Raw genomic sequence first — 13,704 nt, 5'->3', positions numbered from 1 at the left:
CACAGACCCTTCTTGCAGTCATGCCTCTAACTCTTGTGTGCATTACTGGGATGGGTATACTCATTCATTGGCAGAACCCTCACGTCGGTGCCTTCATCTGTGGAGTGAGAGTTTTTATGGTAAAAAGAGTCAAATGGAATGTCCTGAAACTTCCTTTCTCTCTAGCCAACATAGAAAGTGAAAAGCTAACCAAGTGGAATTGCAGAGATTAGTACCACCCTCAAAGATCTAAAAGATGCAGGTTAGTGGTCTTCATTTAACTCTGTTTAGTTCATCTGTTTGGCCTTTGTCCTCAGATGAGATTTGTTGTTCTTGTTCACAGTGCTTCCATTAATATTACTACCTGAGGGACTAAAGTGGACCAGATTTATCAACATGGGATGCCACAAAATGTCATGTCAGACCAAGAGACTACTTTCATGGTAAAGGACGTTGACATAGTCATGAGACATGTAATTCACTGGTCCTACAAGGTAACACATAACCAGCTGGCCTGGTTGAATACTGGAGTAGCCTAGTAAAGGTTTAGGGAAGGTGCTGGTTTGTGAGAAACACTTTGTGGTGCTGACCTCCAGGATATGGTATATGTATTGAATCGGTGGCTAATGTGTGGTGCTATGCCTCTAATAGCTGGAATACACATGTCTGGGAAACAAGAGATGGAAGTAGGGTTGGATTCACTCATCATTTCTAGTAACCTCTGTGGAGAATGTGTGCTTTCTGTTTCCATAACTCTAGGCTAAGTTCCTGTGAGGAATGCTTCCTTCAGGAGATAATGTAGGGGTCCACTGTGAGTGACACTACAAGTATGCCTGCTCACTTTGGGGTCCTCGTATTAGTGGAATAGCAGGCAAAGAGGAGGTGGGGATAATTCACTATGATTTTCATAAAGCTGGGGTTGCCGTTACATAATGAGGACAAGGAAGACTCTTTCTGGAGCTCAGGGATTCACTAGGAATCTTTTGATGTTTCTAGGCCTGATGATAATAGTGAGTGGGCTGTTGTAGCAACCATAGCCTGATGGCAAGGCAAGCAAGGGCTTACACCCCTCAGGGAGCAAGCAACCCGGATCAACTGAAGTCTGACTGAAGATGAAGGAAGTATAGGGTAAGTGCTAAAGGATGTAGATTATGAATATCAATTGTAGCCTCGGTTGATCTCATGGGTCCATAGACCTTGATCCACTAACCTTCCTGCTTGAAGAATTCTTTTTAAGGGTTAAGGCCAGCCACATCTTGAAAAATTCAAGTGACAAGGTGCACTTATTTTGGGTCATGAGCAGCTCGGAGCACTACAAGGGGTGGACTGTAGCAGACACTTCCTGGGTCCCATGGCACATTCCCTCAGTTGACTTGATTTCAGTGCAACTCTGGTGGACAGTTCCATGCATGCTGCCAGCATCTTATCTGAAGCCTGCAAAGTGGTATCTCTCTGCTTTTCTGACTCAGGGCTTTCTCTGAAGCCAGAGAAGACTGCTCAGCCCACACATGTGTAGTGTGGAAGTGCAGAAAAATGAATACCTCTGGGGGTCCCTCTGAAACAATGGGGACACGAGTCAGAGGTGAGTGTCCCAGCTTCTTTCCTTTAAAAGGATAACTCTGAGATTAATTTTGCATGGTTAGTCAGAGGGACTTGAGGTTTCTATATATATGTAACTAGTTCAATAATCTGCCCTTCGTTGTTTTTCTCCTTCCCTGTCTCACTCGCCTTATTCCCTTGCTCTGGTTTCTCAGGATCATCCCTCCAAGTAAATTACCTGCCCCCAGGACCTTGTTTCAGGCTCTGTTTTGAGAGGAACCCAAACTAAGAACCCACACTCATTTTCTCCTTTGAGCTTGTACAAATCCTGTTCAGATTTTCACCTATGTTACTTCCTCCCAAATTCTTCCCCGACCACCAGGTCTTGCTAAGAGACCCCTCTTATTATGGCTATACTCTCAGCACCTAATAGAGCACCTGGTTTATAAAAGGCTCTCAGTAAATATTTGTTGAGCAAATGGCTCCCCTGGTGGACCCTTCCCAGCAGGAGAGGAGTCCCTGAAGACAATTGTGAATCCTGCCACCCTTGACACAATGCTGCAGTCCCTGAGTACACCAATGCTGGCTCCCTATGTGGGACAGAAGTCCATTATCTGCTCATATCAAACTCTAATACACCTCAGCAAGGGGCCTCGGTAACTAGGCTGGATAAGTGCTGCACAGAACACCGTCTCCCCCTCCTGTCCTCCTCCTCTGCGCCCCTCCTCCCAGCCAGCCACATTAAGTGAGTAAGTAATGAGAATGGCTAGAAATTGAATTTTATGAAAAAGTAATCTGCGGCTTAGAGAACAAGCAGGGAGGAAGGGGGAGAGATTTGATGAGATGGGGGAGATGATTTTAAGGGCCATCAGAGGGAATGAAGGAACATGGGAGCTGACAAGGAGAGTCAGGTAGGAGAGTCACTCAATTAGGGAGGCTGAGACAGTGGCGGAATTTTGTCCCTCTTCTTCTGTTCTTTTCTTTTTTTCCCTCCATCCTTTTTATTGTATCTGTGGGTATTTTGTCTTCGTGTTCATGGGGTGGATGGGAGGAAGACTAAGACAGAGACGGCAGTAGGTGGGGAGCAGAAGATGCTTAGACTGTAGACTAAATTACGCTGCCTGCAACTCAGAGAATACTGACATCTGGAATGAACAAGGGGAGGAGGCAAGGGGCTGAGGAGGTGCAGGCTTGGGTGGCTAGCATGGCATGACTCACCCCATCCTATTTTGGCCTCCTAGATGGCCTGCCTGGTCGTTCTGCACCAGTCATGATAGGTGAGCCACACTGTTGGATGAGTGATGCTCAAAGTTGGGAGCAAGCAAGGCTGGTTCCTGTTACAGGGAGAGTGAGCATATTTGTCATGCATCCTATGTTGTGTGAACCCCTCTCTGGGTGAGTATATGAGTGATCACATTGCGTCCTGACAACAACTTTACAAGGTTTCCACATTCAAGATGAGCAAAGTGAGGCCCACAGAGTTAGGTGAATCCCCAGGAAGATAATCAATCCATTCATGGAAGACTGAGAGCTGTCTGGATATACACTGGAATTGCGTGAAAGCCTGTGTTGACCAATGTCTCTGCTTCTGGTTGAAAGATGGTCAATTTAGGGACGTGACTGTGGTCAGGGTGGACCCAAACCTTTGCTGTGTTGCTCACAGTCAGCCGGTCTTCCCCCCTCCCCACCCCCCGCACATACCTCACCTGCCTTGCCAACAGTCCCCCTACCTTGGTGTCTTCTCACAAGCCCCCAGACTCCCTCCCTGGGCTTCAAACCTCTCTTTCACACACCCACGTGCCCCCCACTCCCCACCGCCATTTGCAAACAGCTAAGTAGAGCACAGCTTGAGTTTGATGCTTGGTGATGATGAGTTTCCCAGCAGGGGAAGGGTTTGCTTTGCAGAGACAAAGACCAAAGCAGCAACATTAAATCTTCCAGCTTGTCCACACTCAGAGCTGCAAGGAGGCCCAGACAGCCTATCTTTGGGAAAACAGCAACGGGGTAGAGCCAGAGCAAACAGAAACCCCAGGGGGTTAAATGCATCAATAGAGATGCCCAAAGCAGAGCTGATGGGATAATGGAGGTGGGTATATGCATGGCCATTAACAGGCAGATGAAAGGACAGAAGCACAGAGGGAAGAGACCACAGGGAGAAAAGAGACTGGGAAGTAGGGGGCTGGCTTCTTGCCCTGGCTCTGCCACCTAATCATGGAATGATTTTATGCTTCAGAATTTTAATTCAGCTTTTTATTTTAGTGGGAGGGGGGGATTGGATGACTTTTAACTCTAGGTGAACTGGAGTTTAACTAGCCAACAAAGCCATGAGCTACGAAGGGACTATAATTTAGCACAGTTGATACAGACAGAAGGGGCTCAGTGATTTCTTCATTGAACTACTGTGTAACCAGGCCTTATGCTAGGGGCTGGATGCACAGTGGTGAGCACCACCAGTTTGCATCTTGCCTCCTGGAAATCCTGTTCTAGTAGGGAAGGAGACGTTAGTTAATAATCACACCAATATCTATCTCCTTGTAATCGCAATTTGTGCTCTGAAGGAAAGGGGTGAGGTGCTATGAGATAGAATTATATGGAGATTTAATTTGAACTGTAAGTTTGGAGCAGGTCTCCCTGAGAAAGTGATGCTGAAGCTGAGATCTGAAGAATAAGCAGGACAAAACTTCCTGGGGATGGAGCCGGAAGCACCCTGAGATGAGTCTGGTTTGAGTGGTGGACATAAGGCCCACGTGGCTGGAGCTCAAGGAATGAAGGGGCCACTGTGGGGAGGAGGGGGAGGCTGGGGAGGTAGGTGGCTCCTGGATCAGCTGTGCCTAGTTGGCTAAGGGTGGAACTGTCCGAGGTGCTGATTGAGAAAGGCTGCTAAGGCACCAGTAAGACCTTGGGTGTAGTGAGAGGGAAACCTTGGGTGGTTGTGGCTTCAGAGTAGGTGGGCAGTGGGTCCCCCTACTGGCCCCCTCAGATCACTCTTTCCCCGACCTTTGTGCAATGTGACACTTCACTGTCCTTGACACCTGTCATTATTTGGAATATTTTGTAAACTTACCTCCTGTCACCATCCTCTGAGGGAGCTGGGACAGGAGAGATATTCCCTGCTGTAGGAAGAAAGAAAAATGAAGAATTTAGTGATTAAAAAAATGTTTATTTATTTTGAGAGAGGGAGAGACAGAGTGTGTGTGTGTGTGTGTGTGTGTGTGTGTGTGTGTGTGTATGTACATGAGCAGGGGAGGGGCAGAGAGAGAGGGAGAGAGAGAGAATCCCAAGCAGGCTCTGTGTTGTCAGTGCGTAGCCCAACACGGGGCTCAATCCCACAACCCATGAGACCGTGACCTGAGCTGAAATCAAGAATCTGATGTTTAACCGACTGAGCCACCCAGGTGTCCCAAGTAATTTTTTTCCATAAAGAAATGAGGGGTTTGTAACCAATTAGCCAACCATCTCCTCCATATGTTTACTCACTTATTTGCAGGATTTAGAATCATAGGTCATAGGGAGACTGTGGCCAGGTTATGAGAGAGAAACCCAAAGGCCTATAGGAAGGTAACAGAAATGAGTGAATTGGGTCAGACAGGCATAAGAAAACTGAGGATACACTAGGGAGAGGTGAGGCCTGGGGCAAACTGGAGCGTGTGCATCCTGTCTGAAGGAAGAGTGGTTATGCAGCACCATGTGGCTGTTGCCATGAGGGATGTGGGCCCATTTGTTGTCCCATCTTCTGGGTTTTTTTTTCATGTTTATTTATTTATTTTGAGAGAGGCAGAGAGAGCACAAGCAGGAGAGGGACAGGGAGAGTGAGAGAGAGAATCCCAAGCAGGCTCTGCACTGTCAATGCAGAGCCCGATGCAGGGCTTGAACTCAAGAACCGTAAGATCGTGACCTGAGCCGAAATCAAGAATCGGACACTTAACCAACTGAACCCCCCAGGTGCCTCTCCCATGTTCTGTTTTGTTAAATAATGTTTTATTTATTTTTGAGAGAGCACAAACGGGGGAGGGGCAGAGAGAGGGGGACAGAAGATCTGAAGTGGGCTCTGTCCTGACAGCAGCAAGCCTGATGTGGGGCTTGAACTCATGAACCGCAAACCACGATATCGTGACCTGAGCTGAAATTGGACTGAGCCGCCCAGGCACCCCATCCCATCTTCTATTTTTTAAAGAGGCACTGGAAATTTATTTATTTATTTATTTATTTCAAAAATTTTTTTTACATTTATTTATTTTTGAGAAACAGAGTGAGACAAAGCATGAGCAGGGGAGGGGCAGAGAGCGGAGACACAGAATCTGAAGCAGGCTCCAGGCTCTGAGCTGTCAGCACGTGGGGCTCGAACCCACAAACTGTGAGATCATGACCTGAGCCGAAGTCGGACGCTCAACCGACTGAGCCACCCAGGTGCCCCTAAAGAGGCACTGGAAATTTAGATTTTTAGATGAAATTTCCTATTGTCTAAATATCACCAAATAATTGAATAAAAAAATCCCCCAGTCTTGTGAGTCATACAGAAAATGTCTGTGAGGCCAGCGGGCCTCCAGTTTGCAGCCTCTGGTGTGGTTAAGTCCCCTTATTTTCTAGAGGCAGGATGCAACTCACCCAGGGTGTTGGGGGACATCTGTTATCATGGACTAGAATGTATGTTCTCCAACTTGGAGTATCTACTACACGCGAGGCCCAGTGGACACAAAGATGCGTTCAAAAGACAGAGTCCCAGCCCTGGACGAGCTCATGGTCCGGTGGGGAGCAGGCCCATCCCCCCAGGACACAATATGATAGCTGTTAGAAGGTAGCACTAAGGGAACACAGAAGTTCACCCCAGAACATTCTGTCACATACACACGGATGGGGTGGAGATTTACAGTTTCCTGCAGCCCAAATAGGCAAAAGGTTCAGGCGCCCAGCTTCCAGGGGGTGTCTCTGCGCTGGCAGGTGGATCTGAGGGCGAGAATCGTCACCACCGACGGCTGGAGCCTCGGATGCAGGAGTGCAGGCGGGGACGCCTCAGCTGTGCCTGGCAGAGGCATGGCGGTGCCCGCAATTTACAGCCCGCTCTCTGCCGCCTAATTGCACCATCAGTGCCTGGTGTCGCAGGGCCAGGCTGAGGATAGATGGGCTGCAGTTACGGGCCTAATGGCTGCAGTAAAGAGTGGTGTTTACAGTGTTAAATAGCCCAGCCCACCCATGCTTGAGGGCCACCCTCCAGCTCCATTTTGGGGCCAGGAACTCGGTGCACCTGGGCTGGGTTTTGAGCGTGTCTTGAGAGGGGTCTCCCCACTCTGTCCCCTGCATCTCTTCCCTAATGCAGGCAGCAGAGCTCTGTGTTGGAAATACGGGCCTGGCACCGGTCCTCTTCCCGTCCTCTCTCTGGGTCTCGGAGCCAACTAGCAGCTCTCCAAGTGTGGGACTGTGCCTTTACCTAAAGACTGGGGTTCCCCAAGGCAAGGGCTAGGTCTCCCTAACAAGAAGGGGAGACTCCCACCAGGCAAGACTCTCTATTTTTTAAATTTTTTTTTTTATTTTTTGGGCAAGAGGGTGCAAGTGAGTGAGGGGCAGAGAGAGAGGGAGACAGAGAGAGAGAAAGAAGCAGGGCTTACCTGATGCGGGGCTCGAACTCATGAACTGTGAGATCATGACCTGACCTGAAGTCAGATGCTTAACCGACTAAGCCCACAGGCAGGGCTTTATACCCATTATTGCACTGGGGACTACATCTGTCTTGTCGGTTTTGGGGATCCTTGAACTTGGGGCCTATCCCGCCTCCATGAGACTGATTTCTCTAAGAGTATGTGTTCTGTCTCCCACCAGAGTGCCTGGGGGTGAGGACTCCATTCTTTGGTTCTTTACCTCTTTAAGCTTCAGCCTCCTCATCCATGAAATGGACTCCTAATGCCCTTCTGCAGGTTTCGTTTTTGTTTTTGTTTTTAGAGTAGTCATTCAGCGTTGCTCCTCAAAGCAGGGTCTACAGACCAGCAGCGTGGGCATTGCCTGGGAGCTTGTTAGAGATGCAGTATCAGGCCCCACCTCAGCCCTGCAGACTCAAGGTCTGATTTTAACGCAATCCCGGGTGACTGTTGTGCGCACTGAAGTCTGAGAGGTATTGACTTACGAAGCTCCTAAGACAATGCCTGATACATAGTGGCCTCAGTATAGTTTCTCCTTCACCCTTTTTGGTCTCCAGCGTCAGCGTAGAGGCATTGTAGCAGGCCACGGAGAAGGGACTCCAAGCCCCTGGACATAGCCTCAATCCATCTGGTGGGAAGTCCAGGCCATATCCCCATCCCCATCCCTATGTGGACTTCCTCTGCCACCCAGGGTAAATGATCGTCCCTCTCTGGGGAAAGGGGGACTAGCCCCTCTAAGATATGTGGGCTCAGAGGGTGTGCCTCTTGACCTCACGCTCAGTTCAAGAGTCCCTCTGCAGGGCCCTGATGAGTCAATGCCAGTCTCTGCTTGAGCATTCCTACTGCTAGTTTCCTGCCTCTCAGGGCTTCTAGATGCCTGAACTACATGCTCTCTGTATTGCAGTTCAATTGGACTCAAACAAAATCAAGGCACGGGGCTAGGCTCTGAGAAGCGACATTGTCCCTGCTTTTAGGGAGTATTCAGGGGCAAGAGGAACAGAATGTGACTGTGAGTTCAACAGAGAGATCAGTGGGTCTGGGGACGTGGAGCAAAGAAGTCATTACCATTGTGGGTGTGAAGGCAATCTGGGAAGCTGCATGGAGGAGAGGGTATTTGAATTGGACTTGGACGACTGGGTTAAGATTTCAGCGGGATATGTGACTGTCCTTCTTGGATGTCTCTCAGATCCGCCCCTTGTCACCATACTCACAGCCCCTGTCTTGGTTCCAGTCTTGGCCCCGCTCATCTGGACTAGTCCGGTGGCCTCTTAACACTGGCTCACCGCTCTGTCTCTTGTCTCACCCTCTGTAGCCATCCTTCACTCAGCTGCCAGGGCAAGTGTTTGCTGATGGCCGTCAGTGGCCCCGTGGCCACACTGCTGGGCACCATGAGACCCTAAAGTTCCGTGTCTCACCACTGCTCACCTTGTCTTCACAGCCCAGTGATCACAAACTCCTACAAGCTTCTCAAATGTGTGCATCCTCTATGACTCTGAGCCATCGCACATGCCTGTTCTCTTTGCTCCAAACACCCTTCCGCCAGCCTTCTCACCCAGCTTCTAAACTTCTCTTTACCCTTCAGGACCCAAACCTGTGTTGCAGGTGTCCTTGGTAGCTCACTCTCTCTACCGTCACGGCCACCACACTATTTTTAAATTGTTTATTGGAGAGATGATCTTCCTCTGTTGTACTAGTCAGGGGCTCGTTAATCTCATGCTATCCAGTGTTTTATTAGTAATGCGGATGGTAGGTGCTTACTTTACTGCCTGTCGAAGGCACAGATGACTAAGGTACCGAGTGGCACCCCAGGCAGAGAACACAGTCCAGGCATGGGCACAGAGGAGGGACAACACGGTGAGCGGCGGGCTGTGGCTGGAACAGGAGGTAAGGGAGGAGGTGGGGTGCAGGCAGATTTGGATCCTCATCCCGCCCTCTGGGGAGGGCCCTTCAACCCTGGGTCCTGGGCTGGAACAAGTGGGCTCCGCCAGCCTCCTCGGCCTCTGCCTTCCCACTGAGACTCCTCCCCAGAGACAAGGGGGAGGGAACATGACTTAGGGGTGGCAGTTCTCAGATGCATCCTCGCCCGGCACGGGGAGCGTGCTGGCGCCCGTATATCAGGGGCTGCGTCGGCTTGTTGCTCGCTGGAATGGGAAGTGGGGGAGATAATTGTGTCTCCTCGGGAAGAAATATGGGCACGGGCAGCAGCATCTTTCTTCCAGCTTTGGGAGAAGAGATGTCTACTCAGCATCCTTCCCCAGAACTGGGTGAGGTAGCGGGGAGAGTTTAACCGTTTCCCCTTGGATGCCCTCTGCAAAGTCGATTCCCAAAGGTGAATTGTGCCGAAGGAATTTGGAATCCTCCAGAGAGGTGGTTGGGGGAGAGTTCTTGGTGTTGGGCAGGCAGACGGCAGGTGGGGGGTGACAGTGGGCACCTCTGGAACAGCATCAGCTGAGAAAGTGGCCGTGGTGTCCATTGTAGTCTCCCACTGTCATCCTCGTAGATTCTCAGGTTCCACCCAGCCTGGGCCACCTGCAGGCATCTCCTTCCTATTTTGCCCAGGAGGGATCTGAGCCTGGCTCCAAAGCTGGAGGCTGGCTCAGCAGGTACAGGAGGGGATCTTGCCCCAGGCCAGGCGGCCCTCCCTCTCCATCACCAGATTAATTTGATTTCCAAATGAGTTTGTTCATGCCATTCTCCTTCACGGCCCCAATCTGCAATTTCCATTAATTAATGATTGTAAATTGCTAAGTAACGAACCACTTGGTGCTGCTGCTATTATTAATGGCTCTGAGTGGACCTAGATCAGAATGTGGGGGAGAAGGGTCATCAGCCTTGGGTTGAAGGAATGTGTGTGGGTGCGGGGGACAGGGCCGGCGGCCCGTCGAGAGTGAGGGCACGACAACCCTCAGGTCCCATCTTCTCACCAGCGTGGGTGGTGGGAAGGCTTGGGGTCCGCGTAACACCCCTCGGTGGTGGCCCCAGGATCCTGGGTGTCGGGGTTGGGGACTGAGGGAGGTGGCGGTCATAGCTATCCCCAGAAATGGCAGAAGGCGGGGGGGATTGCATAGGGCCTGGCCAGCTGGAGCACCGAAGTGATCCAGCAAGATTGCTGGTGAGGGCGGAGGGGCCAAAAGGCTGAGCCCCCAGCACATGCTGACAACAGATTCTAGGTGCTCAGAGTTGAGCCAGCCATTGATGAAACATCCATAGAGTGGCTGGGTTCCAAGGCCTTTTGCTTAACGTGCTTAACAGGGACATGGCTATGGGGCCACCAGAGATGAAGGGAATGGAATAATTTATTTTGCCTGGAAGAAGCTTGGAGGTCTCACGGAGAAAGCACTGTTTGAATAGAAACTCTTAGGTCTTTCCCCTAACTGATGGTGAGTGAGGGAAGGGCATGGTTGGAGGAGATTCCGCAGAGCGGATGCTAGCATGTTCTGGCTGCAGCGAGTGATCCAACACAGCCAGGGCGTGTGTGCGTGTGTGTACATGCGTGTGTACGTGTGTGAGGTATCTAAGAAGCAGAGAGGTGTGAGCTTGGTGAAGTGGGCGGCCGTCAGCTTGGAGCGCAGCCTGGCGTGCTGGGTCAGGGTGTAGGCTCCAGAGTCAGACCTGTATGGGTTTGAATCCCAGCTCTGCCCTTCGCGGGCTGTGCTCTGGGCATGTTGGCTTAACTTCTCTGAGCCTCATTTGCAAAATAGGGATCACAGCAGTACCCACCTTAGAATAAAAGTTGCTGTGAGAGTCGATTCTCATAACATAGAAAAGCGCCTGTTGTGGAGAAGGGACTCGACGGAAGTTAGCTGTTATTATTATAATCATTCTGTAAGAGACATAGCACCACTGCAAGATATCCCGGGGAGGAAAGACATGGTCAGAGGCCCTGGGAACAGGGTGCCTAGAAGGGCATCCAGAAAGGCGGTGTTTCGGGTTTTCACAATGGCTGGGGGCCACTAATTACTTAGGGCATGAATTGGGAGGGGCCAGGGGTGCCAAATATTTTGTAATGTGCAGGGCATCCCAATGGAGAACCAAATCCCCGAAACTCTATGGTGCTCCTGTGGGAAACTCAGCTTGGGTGACTAGCTTTGGCTCTGGAGTGAGTTGGGAGAGGGTAGAGGTTACCTTCAGCCCTTGGTGTGTGTGACCTCGTGCCAGGCTGGTTGGCTAGCAACACAAGCTTGCACCCATCACTCCTTCTTTCTTCTTGTCTTTCTTTTCCTCTTTTTGCCCTCCTCCCTTCCTTCCTTCCTTCCTTCCTTCCTTCCTTCCTTCCTTCCCTCCTTCCTACCCTCCTTCCTCTCTCTTTCTCAAATACTGTCAAATTCTGGGGATAAAATGGTGAGCAAGTCAGCATCTCATGGAGCTTAGAGTCTGGAGGGAGAGACAGAGAAAGTGCAGATAGGAAAACTTAGAAACGCACTAACCCAGTTCTGGGCTCTGTTTCTCCAACAGAGAAACTCAACTTTCTCCAACGAATGGAACTTATTCTAAGGCTACAGTAACAGGGCTGACAGGAGTCCTATGGGAAGTACAGGATGCAGGCATCACAGTCCTTAGATTCGGGAAAAAATGCAGGGTCCATGGCGACTACTGGATCTAGTCTTCTTGTGTCCCCAGCAGCATGGAGCATTGCTGACGTGTCCCTCTACTGAGACATCATCATGGCGGCTTCTGTCTGGCCCTATCAGCTTCTCCTCTAAACAGCTTTCTTTTCCTTTTCTCAACCTCCCGAATGCCTCATGGTTTCTTCCTACTCGTAATCTTAAGTCGCTCTGGGCAGCCTCATGGCCTTGCAACTTTGTGTATTTTTCCAATTCAAACTCTGAAGAGAATCTGAGTGGCTAAGCCCAGCCCTGTCAGGGGAGGCCCTTCCCAGGCTGGCCCCCCCTGAGGAAGCCACGCTCGGTCCAGGTGGCTGTGACCTGGTCATGTGGCACACGTCCAGCTCAGCACAGCAGGCTTCACTGGCTTGTCTGAGACATTGGGCCATGAGTTTCAGATCTACACGCCCTTCTTCTCAAAGCAATCAGTCCCCGGGGCGCCTGGGTGGCTCAGTCGGTTGAGCGTCCGACTTCAGCTCAGGTCACGATCTCGCGGTCCGTGAGCTCGAGCCCCGCATGGGGCTCTGGGCTGATGGCTCAGGGCCTGGAGCCTGCTTCCGATTCTGTGTCTCCCTCTCTCTCTACCCCTCCCCTGTTCATGCTCTGTCTCTCTCTGTCTCAAAAATAAATAAATGTTAAAAAAAAAATTAAAAAAAAAAAAGCAATCAGTCCCCAAGCCTCCTAACAGGACCCGACAACCACACGCATGGCGGCAAGGGTGTTGCCTTTCTTTGCAAGGACGGTGATGGCCCAAGCTGTAACTGCAACCAGGAGGTGAGCTCAGACAGCCACTGCTAGAGCTCTCCTCTGACAGTTCTTTTCCCCCAAACTTGTCTAATTCCTGCTGCCCCGCTGCCGAAACCCTGGATTCTTTTTCCACTCATGGGTAGCCTCGATTTCCCTGGCACAAAGGCCCAAAGAAGTGGGACAGAGCGTGCCTCTCCAAGTGCTTCTCCCCTGTGGGGCCATTTCCTTTCCTGGAATGTGGTCTGACAACAAATACAAACTTCGGGATCACGCTGGGGCTCCAGCCTTTACCAGGTGGGCTTGCCCACTGCAAGGAGCCTTCTGTTTCTGTTAGGATTCGTGGCTGAGACACAGCCCCCCGCCCCACCCTGAACCTGTTCTCACTTCTGCCAAAGTCTCCAGGAAGTGGGTAGACACGTGGACGAACTCGCTGACATCACACGTCAGCAAAGCAGTCTGTTGGCCATCTTTCTAGAAAGGTGGTGGAGGGAGACAGAGGCCAAGCTGTACATGTGCCTGGGGAGCCGGAGTGGGGCGGGCGTGGAAGGGGAGCTGAGTGGGATTGAGGACTCTGCTCAGCGGATTTGAATGCAGCGTGGTTCTCCAGTCGTTCATTCCCCTCCATGGCGGTTGGCTAACGTAAAACTCTTAAAAAAATTTTTTTTTGACATTAAGCAACTCTCAGTGAAGGCAAAAAAAAAAAACCCCAAATAATCCCAAGTGAACAATAGGCATTTTTATCTCTCCTCACATCCTGCAGCCTTTGTTAATGCTTACATTTATTTTGCTTGGTTGTAACCGACGTGAGAAGACGTTTTCGGTCTTTTCTGCTTATCGGTATTTTACCTGAGTGTGCCTACTGCCTCCTCTTCAGAGCTGTCACTGTTAATGACGACAGCATATCAACATGGCCACCATTTGCTTACCGCTAGAGTAGAGCACTTGAGTGCCGGCCAGATTTCCAATCTTGCAAACAGTGTTGCCTCGAACATCTTCGTCAGACTGCTTCCCCTGCCCCCCGCCCCCTCCTCTTTTCCTTTGGATTATTTCCCAGGGGTTGATTCCCAGAAGGACAATGACCAGGTCAAAGGGCACAAACGGTTTTGTGGCTCCTATTCCATATCGCGGATTTTTTTTCCCCCCGAGGATAGACTTGAGTTGTCACCTTACCCCACAGCGTGCACAGGGATGGAACTGTCCGGTGG

The sequence above is a fragment of the Panthera onca genome, chromosome E1, assembly GCF_046562875.1.
Source record: "Panthera onca isolate mPanOnc1 chromosome E1, mPanOnc1 haplotype 2, whole genome shotgun sequence".
In the NCBI taxonomy this organism is placed as follows: domain Eukaryota; kingdom Metazoa; phylum Chordata; class Mammalia; order Carnivora; family Felidae; genus Panthera; species Panthera onca.
This window is presented reverse-complemented; position numbering follows the sequence as displayed.